Source organism: Aethalodelphis obliquidens, unplaced genomic scaffold (assembly GCF_003676395.1).
Source record: "Aethalodelphis obliquidens isolate GAN/ISIS:26980383/991018 unplaced genomic scaffold, ASM367639v1 scaffold1, whole genome shotgun sequence".
NCBI lineage: Eukaryota > Metazoa > Chordata > Mammalia > Artiodactyla > Delphinidae > Aethalodelphis > Aethalodelphis obliquidens.
In genome coordinates, this window is record NW_020837945.1 from 4,442,824 (window position 1) to 4,457,472 (window position 14,649).

The window sequence follows — 14,649 nt, forward strand, 5'->3', positions numbered from 1 at the left end:
CCAAAAGACGGCTAGTCAGTTACGGACATAGCTGCCCTGGGAACCTGGTACATATCTTGACTGAAGCCTTGAAAACAGAATGGGAATTAAATTCAGCAGATGCTCAGGGAAAACAACCCAGAGCGGCTTTCTCCATTTTGAATACTATTCCCAGTGATGACCTCCAAGTGACCAGCAGATGTCAGTATAATGTAGGTCTAGCGAGACCCTGCCTCTAAACAATGAGATCTGTTCACAGACTCCCAAGGCCCCAAGAATAAAGGACCGGCCTAGACCCGCAGAGCCATGATGTCTTGTATTCTTGCCTTTGCCATAGCGTGGGCAGGTGTTTGAGAACAGCTTCCTAGTTCAAAGAAAATGCAGGAGACATTCAAAGAACTGAAGGAAATAGAAAGCAAACATTCACTTATATTAATCTCATTCAAAGGTCTTAATGTAAATATACGATATTCTAGAACATTCTAGAAATATGTTTGTGGCCATACGTGGTGTCCACAGCATATGGTTGTTTTTTTTTTTAAAATAGGCTAAATTAACATGTATAACATCATCTTTTTATGCCATGTACATTCTATACATTACAATTCTTAAAAATTAAATAAAGCGTTTTCTTTTGTACAAAAATACTAAAGTTCTTAAGGAAACAAACTGTGTGGCTTCTCTCTCACAAACTTATGCAGCTGGAAACATTTTTGCCTTTTCTTTGTGGTGGCAGGGGTTTCAGGTTGGTCATTCTTGGTGGCCCTCTCTGAAGCTAGAAAGGGGTAGACCAGTTGCTCCGGTTACACCTTGTCCCGTAGTTCTTGCCCTTAGATTTTTCTGGGCCAGCATGAAAGGAGTCAATGCTTTAGGAAGATCAGTTCAGTAAAAAGATGGATAAGACTGAATTATTGCCACATAGGAATTTATACCCAGTGGGGGAAAAATTACACACATAAGTAATTCTAGTACATATGATTGATGCTGTTTCTTTACCTGGGATGCTCTATCCCCTCGTCTTCCTTACGTGGTCCACTTATGCTTATGCAGGAAGCCTTCCTAAGCCTCCCCCCCCCCACTTTGCCTAAGGGCAGCAATTACTCTTGTACCTGCTTCTCTGTCCCAGGGCCTTCGAGGGGCCAGGGCACAGGACTAACTGAGTGTGCTAGGGGATGGGCGTGTCCACAGCGGCCCTTCATCAGTGGTGGATGGGAGATGGTGAGGGTCAGGAAGGACAACCTGCGGCACATACCACGTGGTCTCCCAGACATGCCCGGTGGGGGTGGGCCCAGGTGCCCACAGTGGTGACCGTGCAATGTGCACAGACGCCCTCCCTTCTCCGTCTCACTCCCGACTCCCACCAGTGCGTCTCGGGATCCCCCAAATAAACCCTTGTCTCAACGTTTGCCTCTAAGAGAATCAAGCCTGGGAACAGGGAACAGTCCCTATCCCAGCACATCCCAGACTCCTTTAGAATTGCCTGTTTTCTGGTCTGTGTCCCTCCCAGCCTACGGGCTCCCTGAGGACAGGGGCCATATCTAGGTCCAGCTCTGTCTCTGGGCCATAAAGAGCTCTCAGTAAGTCTTTACTGACCCCTTGAGTCTTACCAGAACTCATAGTATAATTAGCAGCTTGAAGGAAGAGGATCTTGCCCTTCCCAGACCTTCCTTTGCCTAGCTGATTGGAGAATAGTTTCGTTCAAAATTTACTTCTGAGCAAATGAGGCCAAGAAATTCTAGATTTGTTTCCATATATGACCAGTTTTCTTTTTTCATTATCCATCACATCCCAAATCCTCTCTCTTCTGGGTTTGAATACCAACTCCACCACATATCCCATAGGAGCCAGCTTGTTCCTACCACTGCGTCTGTGCACCTGCTCCTCTCTGCCTGGAATGTGCCCCCATGCCCCTTCTTCTTTCCCTGGGATGATTCCTGCTCATCCTTCCAGACTCAGAGTGCATCACTTTCTCTGAAAAGATCTCCTTTATCCACAGGTGAATGTCCCTCTGCTGTTTTCCCATACAACACTCTGCACTTATGGTTGAAAAGGAGACCACCATAACCTAATGGCTGAGGATGCAGACCCTGGAGCCAGGCTCCCTAGTCTTAATCTCAGCTCCGTCACCCACCACCAGTGTGACTGGGGCAGGTTACTTAACCTCCTTGGACCACAGTCTCTTTATTTATTATAAAAAACAGGACAGGGCTTCCCTGGTGGCGCAGTGGTTGAGAGGCCACCTGTCGATGCAGGGGACATGGGTTCGTGCCCTGGTCCGGGAAGATCCCACATGCCGTGGAGCGGCTGGGCCCGTGAGCCATGGCCGCTGAGCCTGCGCGTCCGGAGCCTGTGCTCTGCAACGGGAGAGGCCACAGCAGTGAGAAGCCTGCGTACTGCAAAAAAAATAAAAAAATCCCCAAGACAATAATAGTTCCTGTCTCACAGGGCAGTTGTGGGCTGTTGTAGGGATTAAAGCAGAGACACACTGTGTTGGAAATACATAGCATCATACCAAGCACATTTAAAGTACTCAGTATGTTATCATTTCATTATGTAAGAGGAAGTGGTGGGGTATTTGTGTGTGTTGCTCAGGTGCTGTGATTTTGCACTCAGTTCTGGTGTGTTCATTCCCCACACCAAGCAATTCTCTGATACCAGCTGCGCGGCCTACGATTTAACTCAGTTCTGATACTATCTACCTGGAGGTGGCATCAGAGCCCACAGATTAAGGGCTCAGTCCTACAAGACTGCCACCCCCCCCACTTCACATGCCAATCACAGAACTTGTCACCTGTACCTGTGACCAACTGGCTATAAATCAGAAGTTCCCACGACCCCCATCTTGGGTTTCATAGATTTCATAGAGCAGCTCACAGAGCTCAGGAAAACCCATTTACTCACTAGATTACCAGTTTATTACAACGGATGCCAAAGGACATGAATTAAGAGCCACGTGAAGAGGTAACATAGGGAAGTTCCTGAACAAAGGAGCTTCTGTCCCTGTGCAGCTTGGCGCCTGGAACCATAGGGTGTGAAAGCCTCCCGGTGCACCAACCTGGAAGCTCCCTGAAACCTATTCCTTCTGGATTTTATAGAGCTTTCATTACATAAGCACGACTGATTAAATCATCGGCTGTTGGTGATTGATTCAACTTCCAGCCCCTCTCTCCTCCCAGGTAATCAGTGGTGGGAGTGAAAGTTCCAACCGTCTATTCACGGTTGGTTCTGCTGGCAACGAACCCCCATCCCTAGGTGCTTTCCAAAAGTCACAGCATTAACGCAAGCAAACTCAGTCGTGATGGAAAGGGGCCTGTTATGAATAACAAGACACTCTTTTCACCTTTGAGGCTCTGAAGTGATTTCAGGCTTTGAGGAGAAAGACCAAAGATTTTAACAAGAGATTCCACCACTGTTCTTATGCTCAGGAAATTCTAAGAGTTTCGGGAGCTGAGAGCTAGGAACATTGAATCAAAACCAAAATATATACTGTTGGTCCCCTGGCCATTCCTATCCACAGATGCAGGACCTGTGGATACAGAAGGCTGAGTGTTCTATGCCATTTGATAAAAGGGATTTAAGCACCTGTGGATTTAAGTATGTGGGGTCCTGGAACCAATCCCCCCACTGCCGTGGATACTGAGGGATGACTATATTTATTATAGGTCACGGTATCACAGGTGCATTTCTCTGGAAAGCTCCCTTTAATGTGAAGACTTGGTCAGTTTCCCTTTGTAGCCAGGAATCAGGAATTCTGGGGGCCTGGGAGGTAAGAGGTTGAGCTCCATGAAGTGAAAACATATTAACCAAACAGTGAGAAGAACGTGGGTGACACACGTCAGTTTCCTTCCTGTAGGAGCCTCGCTGTCTCACAGCTGGGTCCCTTTGCAGGTGCTGTTCCTTCTTCCTGGAGCTGTGTCCCATGGTGTTCCCCTCTAGCTCTGTTCCCTGGGGCCGGACAACTTCTCCTTCAAGATTAGCTTGTGGCACCCACTCTGAAAATGCTGCATTAACACAAAGGTCTGCAGAAGCCTCCCACTGTGTGTCCTCTCACGCTGTGACTGTCTCTGTTGCTACCTTGGCAATGCGTTTGCTGTAATTCTTGGCTTTCTCTCTGCCTTTCCCACCAGAGTGTTCTACTTTTCAGTTATTGCTCAGAGTTTATGCTAAGCACCTTCCAACGGTATAATTCCTCCCCCACTGTCACTTCTGGTATTTATGCTCTACATTGTACTTCTTCAAATGTTATAAACCCCATAGTTATTATTTTTGCTTTTAACAGTTTACTAACTTTTAAAGATATTATATATAGAAAACCTTTCTATACCTACCATTTTCCATTTCTGGAATTCTTCATTCATTCATGCATATCTGACTTTATACCTGGCATCATTTCATTCTCTGTGGAAAACTTCCTTTAACATCTTTGGTTGTTCAGGTGTGCTGGTAAACAAATTCTCCCACCTTTTGTTTGTCTGAAAATGCTCTTATTTCACCTTTATTTTTGAATGATATTTTTTTCTGGGTATAAAATTCTAGATTGATAGTTCTTTTTTCTGTTCTCTAAAGATGTTGTGTCATTAATAGATGACCTTTTTTGTTTTTCTGATGAGAAAAATGAGGTGTTCTTATTATTGTTCTCCTGTATATAATGTGACTTTTTTCCTCTGGCTGCTTTTAAGATTATCTATAATTGGTTCTCAGAGATTTAATTATGATGGGCCTTGGTGTTATTTTTGTGTGTGTTTATTCTCCCTGAGGGTTTGTGTGTTTCTGTTTCTCATCAAATCTGGAAATATTTTGGCCATTCCTCCTTCAGTTATATTTTTTGTGATCTAATACCTCTTTCCGCTTCTTCGGAAATTCTAATTCCTTATTAGACCACTTAATTTTGTCCCACAAGTTACTGAATTTTTCTCCAGCCTTTTTTCTTTTTGTCTTTAAGTTTGCATTATTTCTGTTTCTCAGCCTTCATGTTCAATGATCTTTTCTCCTGCAGCGTCAAAAGCGTAGAATATACAGATGACGAATACTTTATTTTAGACATTGTATTTTTCTGCTCCAGAGTTTTTACTCTCCGCTTTTCTCAATAGATTTCATGTCTTTATTGAGATTCTTCAATGTTCCATCATCATACCCATGTTGTTCCTTCAGTCTGTGACCACATTTATAATTGCTTTGAAGTCCTTGTTTGCTAGTTCAATAATTCTTGTCATGTCTGGGTCTCTTCTTAATGACTGCTTTTTCTGCAGGTAACAGGTCACATTATCCTGCTTATTTGCATGGCTATCAATGTTTAAATTTTATGCCGGACATTGCGGATGCTGGCTTGTTAAGTGTCTGGATTCTGTTGTCCTTCATAAAGAGTGTTGAGTTTTGTTGTGGCAAGTAGCGAATTGACTTGTAGTTCTGTACGGTTCTTTTAAGGTCTGCTTTTAAGCTTTGCTTGAGTGGGTGTAGAGTATCTTTTATTCCAGGCCGAGACAACCACAGCTTCTGAGGGTCAGCTGAGTTTCCACGGAGATCTACTCATTCTCGCAAGTTGGGGCTCTTACGTTTCCCAGCTCTTTGCAAGTTCTGGGATCTCTATTTGGCTCACAGCTCCCTGGTCGTCCTTCTTTGTCTTCCTTGTGGAGTTTCACCTACATATCCACAGCTTATTATTCAGCCAAAGTCTCAAGGGGACCCCTACACGAATTTCTGGAGCTCCTTCTCTGTGAAGTTCCCTCCATCTCATACTGTGTGCTACATACTCTAATTGTCTTAGCAGCCAAACTCTGATCTTTGTCTTCTCTGCTCAGCAAGATTACTGTGCTCTGCTTGGGCTTACCTTCCCTATGCCATGGTCTGGAAAGTGCCTTCAGGCAGAAAACCAGGGGCATAGCACAGCTCATCTCATTTTCCATCTCTGAGATCTCAGTCCTGCCATGTCTGATGTCCAACATCTGCAAACAGTTGTTTCATATACTTTGTCCAGTTACAGAGCTGTTGATGGTGGGAGGACTAATCTGGTTCCAGTTTTTCCCTTTGACTCCTCTGGGTGTTAGGAGAAGAACTGTAGATGCAGAGGCAGGGATTTTAAATCTGTGCATCCCTAACTCTTTGCCATTGTACAAGCTCATGGTCAATGCCTGTGCAACGTGGTCATGGCCCCACCCAAAGACGCCACATCCTAGTTCCCTAGAACCTGTGAATATGTTACCTCATGTGGCAAAACGGACATTGCATGGGATTAAAGATCTTGAGAGAAGGTGGTTACTCCGGATTATTTGGGTGTGTCAGTGTAATCACAAGGTCCTTATAAGAGAGAAGCAGTAATTGACAGCAGGGAAAGGAGATGTGAAGATGGAACCAGAGGTTAGAATGATGCACTTTGAAGATGGAGGAAGGGGCCATGGACCAAGGAATGCTGGTGTCCACTAGATCCCGGAAGGGCAAGGGAACAGATTCTCTCCTGAAGCTTCCAGAAGGAATAAAACCTTGATTTTAGGTTTCTGACCTCCAGAACTCTAAGAGAATAAATTTTTGTTTTAAACCACTAAGTTGGTGGTAATTTGCTGCAGCAGCAGTAAGAAACTAACACAGCACCTTATTTTTATTTGTTCTATGGACTAAGTGGAAAAAGTCCTGAGGAAATTGAGCTTACTCAATATTAATGCCTTGGTGATCATAGCTAGCAATTCGCTCAATTCCTGAAAATTTTTGACTAGTTAGATGTGGAACAAAGTGAGAACCCTTCAAAAAATAAAGAGTTGAAAAGAGGCAGGTAAAGGACCCAGAATGTCAATGTTGATTGGGGAACAAGGTCTGGGAGGAGCTGTCTCATCTTCTCCAACACATGAGGAAGAGGAGGAGATATTTATGATGTGAGATGGATGTGAGAGTCAGGCCTTCCCTGGTGCCTGCTGAAATGATTCTTCTATAGCATTCATCATCCTAATCTTAGCTGAGTTCCTTAGCCAGAAGGTTGGGGACTTTTATGCAAAAATCCTAGAGTAATTGACTACATTAGCAGGAATGGAAACTGTGGTCTGGATACATTGTAATTTATAGATATATTTAAGTGACTTGAATAAGCTCATACTGAGATGGGATTCAAACCTAGGCCTTTCTGACCCTAAAACTCAGGGCCAGAACCACCATGCAGTTTTGCCTTAGGCCTTAGTAAAGGACCAAACCTACCTGAGCATCTTGGGGACAATCCTCCAGCATCGCCCAGCTTTGCCTGATTGGCTACTGAATGAACAGGTGTGTCCTTGCATGCATCCCTGAATCCTTACATTGAGGAATAAACCACTTGCCTCTTTGACTTCTCCATTTTCCCTCCTTGGAAAGAAAACCCAGGTCTGCTAAAATGAGAAGAACTAATTTATTCATATCACTGAGCCTCTGCCCCTTCTGAAATTCCTCTCTTGGTATGCACTCTTCTGCAGAGAGCTAAAATACTCAACCCAGCAAGGGAATGAAAGAAAAGAGGCCTTAGGGCTATTTTCGGCCTCACCTCTCTCTAACAAGAATAGCTGGTGGTTTATTGCTAAGAGCCTGGACAACAGTTCCCTATGAAAGTCTGTCCCTTTCTGGGAGGCCACGACTCTAAGAGCTCTCACCTGTGGCCTGTGGGTGGCGTGAGCTCTTCTGCCGGGAATTGACAGCTGGCCCCTCAGGACACTTCATTTAAGTCTCAGTCCCTGAGCTAGAAATTAGTCTGCCTTTGTCCACACTTCCTCTGTCCCCAGACTCAGTGTGATTATAAATAGCTCTGTCTGTTCCAGGGTAAGTAATTCAAGACTCACTCTGGTTGCCATTGGATTGTAATCATATAGTCACATCTGTGTGCATTGCATGAGTTTTAAAGTGAAGAGGTGAATATCAGCCTCGTGACACTCAAGACCAGCACCTTGACTAAGGCACTTGCGCTTCTCCTCATTCCCAAAGCCTGACATCAGCCCAGATGTTCAGCGATTATGGAATACCGTACATAAGATCCAAACTGCCACTTGGAAAAACTAGGAAAGACCTTCTGGTATGTTGGAAGTGGATCTTTTCTGACATACCTGAAAGAAAGAAGGGTATGGAGCATTTTTTGATTAAGTCACACAGACAGGGCTTCCCTGGTGGCGCAGTGGTTGAGAATCTGCCTGCCAATGCAAGTGACACGGGTTCGATCTCTGGTCTGGGAAGATCCCACATGCCGCGGAGCAACTAAGCCTGTGTGCCACAACTACTGAGCCTGAGCTCTAGAGCCCGCGAGCCACAACTACTGAGCCCGTGCACCACAACTACTGAAGCCCGTGTGCCTAGAGCCCGTGCTCCGCAACAAGAGAAGCTACCGCAATGAGAAGCCCATGCACCGCAACGAAGAGCGGCCCCCCCTCGCCGCAACTAGAGAAAGCCCGAGCGCAGCAACGAAGACCCAATACAGCCAAAAATAAATAAATAAAATAAATAAATTAAAAAAAAAAAAGGCACACAGACACAATGAGTCCTAGAGGGGGCTCTAAGCTTTAGAAAACAGGTCACGTGCTTGGACTGCAGATGGCAATTTTAATACTCCTGCATGCTTGACTTCCAAATGTCTCGCTGACGATTTTATCCAGGGCATCTTATGGGGACACACATTCATTTAGTGCTTTTGCTTTAGCGACCGGTTGCTGCTCAGCTTCTAGGCCCTGTTTCTGGTTGGAGTGAAAAGCAAACAGAACCATTGCTAAGATAATCATCTTTGCTTTATTTACGCTAATTTCTTGTTAACATTTAAAATCAATTTCTTATTTTGATTTGGTATTAAATATCGGATACCCTCCCTTTCCTCCAAAGGGCGGAAATACTAAACAGCTTATTTGGACACCTGATGGGCTCACCCCCACATTTAATGTGAAAAATGATTGGTTAATCCGTGTGTTCTTTGAATGATTTGTATTCAACATTTGAAAAAAGTAAGAGACTTGCCTCAGATGGATGACTCAAATGTATTTTTCCTTTATCCATTTGGACGGCTACCTCCACGCTTGATCTTGGAGGATGCTCCTCACTGCAGGCCCTCTACCTACCCGTCCAATATAAACTCCCAGGGAGACAAATGCCCCTGGTTCATTAGTTTATTCATGCAGTAAATATTAAGGGTCTATTGTGTGCCAGGCTGTGTTCTAGACACTGAACACAATTCCCTACTTCATGAAGCCTACATTCCAGTGGTTCCGTTTTATAATATCCATACTTCGTCAAGGCCAGAATACTTCCTGCCACAACTGCTCTGGGTTGTGGTTGCCTTTGGTCTTTCAACAGCGACCCCATCACCTGAACACCATCACTGTCACCACCATCTTGAACCTCATGCACTTGTAGTGCGCCAACACATACAGGGTTGGGTAAGTCACGCCCACCACTGCGTGCATGGTAACTATGTACATGTTTGCAAGCCCACACTCTTACTTTGTTGTTTATTCATTCTTGTGTTCATTTCTTTTTGTCCTCATGCCCCCCACTTCCATTCACTGATCCTCCATAGGCAATCACATTTTAGTAATGTGCTTCATGGGTTTCTTTTAATTTGAAGGTCATCTTTTTAAAAGGTGCACTCTTGTTTTCTGGGTACCTATTTTAATTTTATGTAAATGAAGAAGAATGGGGCCTCTGGAGCCAGACAGTTTGGGTTCACATCCTAAGTCTGCCACGTACAATCTGTTGAGCTTGATCTAGTTGCATTGCCTCTCTGGGTCTCTGTTTCATTATCTGTGGAGCTGATAATAGGAACCCACACCACTGGATTGTTGTGAGGATTAAATTAGTTAATACGAGTGAGGTGGTTAGAGACATGTCTGGTAGTAGTCATCCTCCATAAGGGTAAGCTACCATTACTACCAATCTTTCTTTAACGGTAGGCTGACTTGTATTCCCCACCAAATGCTAGAGAAAGAGGCACTGATTAGTTTAGTTGATTAACATTTGTTACTCAGGCCCCTCATTGTCTCTTATTAGCTGATGTGTGGGCCACCCTGGGGTCCGTACCTCAGTCCTGGGGTCAAATAAGTGGCCCCCCTCTCGGCAGAAAACAACTTAATGACATTCCCTGAGCAGGGCTTTGGGGCAGGACCATTGTGGTTAGAGGTCTGAGTCCAACAAGGTGACAGAAGCCACATGGTGGGTGAGACAGGGGAAGTTTAAAATAAAGAACCTCTAGTGAAACAGCATGTAAAACTCTGACCAGCTTAAACTGGTTTTGCCTCCTTATATGAGTTGATTGATTAATCATACCACGGGTTGTTTTACAGAGGCAGCACTGTGCATGTGCAAGATGGGAAACCATGTCTCCAGGATGACCCTGGAACCAAGAACCTTCAGTCTATAGAACTCAAAGAATAGAAATGTTGCCGCTGGAACCTTACAAAGCGAGAAGTCCTTCAATAAGGAAAATCTGGCTTCCAGCAGCTTGAGTAGCTTACACGGACTGATTGGAGACTAGCCAGCCAGCTTCCAAGTTTGAAATTCCCCTAACTCCTCAAATTTCACCCAAAATTTCACCCTAGCTCCCTGGATCGGTGAGACAGATGTGAGCCCCGCCGACTGTCTCCTTGCCGGTTGACCTCTCATTAAGGCTGTTTCCTTTCCCAAAAGCCAGGGCCATAATACTGTCTTTTAGGCACTTCGGGCAGCAAGCCCTGCTAGGTAATACTAGTGATGATAAAAGAGTAACTATAAGACCTAAGGAAATACCAAGAAAGGACAGACTCAGAAGGAGCTCAGATCTCATTGGAGAAGGTGTGGTTCAGCCACTGGACAGCCGGAAGTTTGCTTGTTTGGCCGGGCCAGCGCTGGTCTGGAGCTGTGGGACAAGTGGTAGGACACCCCCCAGGAACTCAGGTGATGTGGGTGTGATGGGATGGGAGCCCTTCAGAGCAGGAGAAGGCTGCAGAAAAGCTGTCACCAGACCGAGGCTGCAAGACCTCAGAGGGATGAGTTCCGGACCCATGCCTGGGGCTACCACCACCCAGCCCTGGAAGTCCTCACACCCACACCTCGACCCCTTCTACTCCGGACACAGCAGGGAGCCTCTTCCTTCTATGTGTCCGTCCAGCGCCCTCTACCGAGAAAGCTCAACGTAGTGCCTGCTCGAAAGGAGATGCTGAAAGCAATTCCATGGTTGGTCACAGAGCACAACAGGGGCGTGTGTTCATTGCTGAGAGGCAGGAGTGTGATGTGGACACATGTGTCCACTCCATGCTCTACTAGGTATAGAAAACATTGCCAGCTAAATCGTGGGGGAATCACCCTCTGCATCTGACACTTGGCCCCTCTGGAAAATTGCTAGACTACGTCCAATATTTATCGAGCACCTACCGTGTGCCAGGCACTGTTCAGGGGGATGTGCTGAGGGGAGACTGCAGTACAGATGGGCAAGGGTCTTGTGCTCGTGGGGCTCACATCCTAGAAAGGGAATTGAATAAACTAATATACAAGGAAATCGGTAATCACCAGTGCTGTGTTGGTTACAAGAGGATGGTGGGCTGGTCAAGGAAGCACTCTCTCAGGAGTGACACGGCCCCTGAGGTCTAAACATCAGGAAGGGGCTGGCCAGGTGAAGACACGAAGGAAAGTGTCCCAGGAGCAAAAGCCTGGCCTGAAATGCTAACATGCACCCCTAAAATCCCAAACAGTCATAATCTACTGACCCTCCCCATTTTAGAGATAAAAATTATATGTATGAGCTGACAACTGAGTCCATTACTTGACATATATTTATATGTTATTTGGACATGCATTTAAAAAGCTTAAACCATGTTGCTGTATTTCCTTAGGGATTCTTGGGTTTTCCGGGTGGAAATTTATTTGTGGCTCAACTGCGGGTCCTGCTCACACGAGGATCTATGGGAAGAGACGAGACGTGCCCTTAGGGTGCCCCCCGCACTCATCCCATGCTCCCAAGGGACAGACATTTACCCATCCTTCCTTCTTTCTTACCACGTTTGTTCTCTGCCTTCCTGCAGGAACCACAGCCTCAGAGGTAATCTGTGCCCTTCTGCTCCTTTGACAGAAACCTCCATTAAGGTTCTTTTCTCCTAAGAACAGCTCCGCGATTCGAACTCTCCCTCATCTTTCCTCCCATCTCTTCCCGCCGCATCTCGTATCTAATCAATTACCGCTGCTCAGACAGCTGTCACAGGGAACACTGGAGCCCATGAGCCGCTCTGCTTCAGCCTATTAGAGGATGAGATACTTTAATGTGTTAGTCTCAGGTGCATCAGGGAACAAAAAGATAATTTTCTACAGTGATGCCTTTGGCATCAGCCACAGGCAGATGGAAGAGATATCTGTGGGACAGGGTAGGGGATCTACTCTTCCGTGTATGCTCAAGCCTGGTCCAAAATAAAGCAAAATGAGCTCTTTTTTCCCTTGCATGTGTGTGTGATTCAATGATCTCACTTTATTTTCTGTTCCCGTTAGACTTACTTACTGACACAAAGAATAAATAGCAACAGATGAATGCATAAACAAAATGTGGTCTGTACATACAATGGAATAGTATTCAGCCTTAAAAAGGAAGGAACATCTGACACCTGCTACAGCATGGATGAACCTTGAAGGCAGTGCTCCGTGACCTAAGCCAGTCACAGAAGGATGAATACTGTATGATCCCCTTATGTGAGGCACCTAGAGGAGTCAAGTTCAAAGACACAGGAACTCAGATGTTGTTTGCAGGTGCCGGGGGATGAGGTGTGTGTTCAGCGGAGACAGAGTTTCAACTGGGGAAGATAAAAAGTTCTGGAGACGGATGATGGTGACGATTGCAAAACAGTGTGAATGGACTTAATGCCCCTGAAATGTACACTGAAAATTGGTTAAGATGTTGTATGTATTTGTTATATATATTTTACCACAGTCCAAATAAAGCAGGCAGGACGTGAGTCCTGAGGCTGCTGACTGCTGGTTTCAGCTGAAAGAAGAGAAGCGAAGGAATAACAAATATTTGTTCCACAAATCGGACGGGATACTTCGTGGGGATGACCTCGAGGTGCTCTAGGGTAGCTCGTTTTCCTGGCACAACTACCGCTTCTTTCTTGGCGACTCTGGTCAGCACTATTTTTTACAAATGGCTTTCTTCATATTCCAATGTGGTCTGAGCACAGAGCTCCTTCTCAGCTGGGAAGCGGCGTGGCCTTTTCTTTTTTTTGTTATTCTCATAAGGAACATTTTATTCAATGCTGAAAAGTTCTAAAATCCTATCCATCATCAGTTTCCCAAACTCCATTTTTTTTTTTTTTTTTTTTGCAGTACGCGGGCCTTTTACTTTTGTGGCTTCTCCCGTTGCGGAGCACAGGCTCTGGACGCGCAGGCTCAGCAGCCATGGCTCACGGGCCCAGCCGCTCCACGGCATGTGGGATCTTCCCGGACCGGGGCACGAACCTGTGTCCCCTGCATCGGCAGGCGGACTCTCAACCACTGCGCCACCAGGGAAGCCCCAGACTCCATTTTTAAGGCAAGGCTTTCCTAAGCCTGTGGCACAGGTACTTACATACTGGTGGCCTCTGACATCTAAAAAAATCCCCTGTATATTAAAATGGTATCAAGTTACGATGATCCTGGTAGATCAAGAAAATATTCGAGAGTTTCAAGAGCTGTGCTTCTCGCTAATTTTGTTTCTTTTTTTTTGTTTTTGGCTTTGAAGGTTTTCCCAGCCTAGGTTTTGGCAGAGCAGAAGAGCTAGACATTATGGGGAATGAACTGCAGGCAGGAGACTGGCTCTGTGGAGTCCTGTGCCTCTTGAATGGTTGATGGTGATTGTTTTGGGGGAATGCAGACTCCACCCCAGTTAGTGGAGCATGCAGCGGGGTACTTCCTTCATTATTGGAGCATCTGAAGAACGTTTGGAAACATAAATGGTAGTTTTGGACAGATTGTATCTCCTATAGAATGTGCTCTATACGCCTCCCCCCAAAAGACTTTTCTGGGTTTCTGCCATTTCCCAGAATGTATATGAAGAGAGGGCTACTCCCTATAATTGCGTCCCTCTCTAACATATATAAAACACCTACTTACCAATTAGCAAGCTAGAGAGGGGTGGCCAAATCTTCAGAGTCTGATTGATCCAAGCCATTCCAAAGAACAGGTTTCATTAGGCCCCTGATTACCATTATATCTGATATGATAGAGTATTTCATATTCATCCTATGGAGACATTTGTTGAGTCAGAAGCCTATGTGCTCCTAGAAGGAGTAAAAATAACTAAGATTTAGAATCCTCGAATAAGGTAGCTTTGGCTGCCTAGGTTATTAAGCACCAGGGAAGACATGCTCTAGAAATTCGGGCACTCAGCCAGTGCATTTCATCAGTTACAATTCTCTCTGATTTGAAAGGAGATCCACTTGGAATCAGCAACTGGGTTAGTATCATTTGCCCGTTGAGGACGACACACATTCTTCTTACCTACTTTTCTTGATTTAGAATAGAATTTATAAAATGAAACCCTCAAACCACAGCATCTCGTCAGACTTGGAACAAGTTCTTTGGTTTCTGTCCGTCAGCCCATCAGATCCACCTGCCTCAGATGCTACATCAGAACCTGGTGACAGAGGACTGTCACCTGCATCACGCTCCTTGCTGATGGGGTGGTGACATGAAGGTCTAGATTCCAGAGCAGGATTTTCAGAGGGTCTAGCGGGTGGCAGGGCCCAAGTG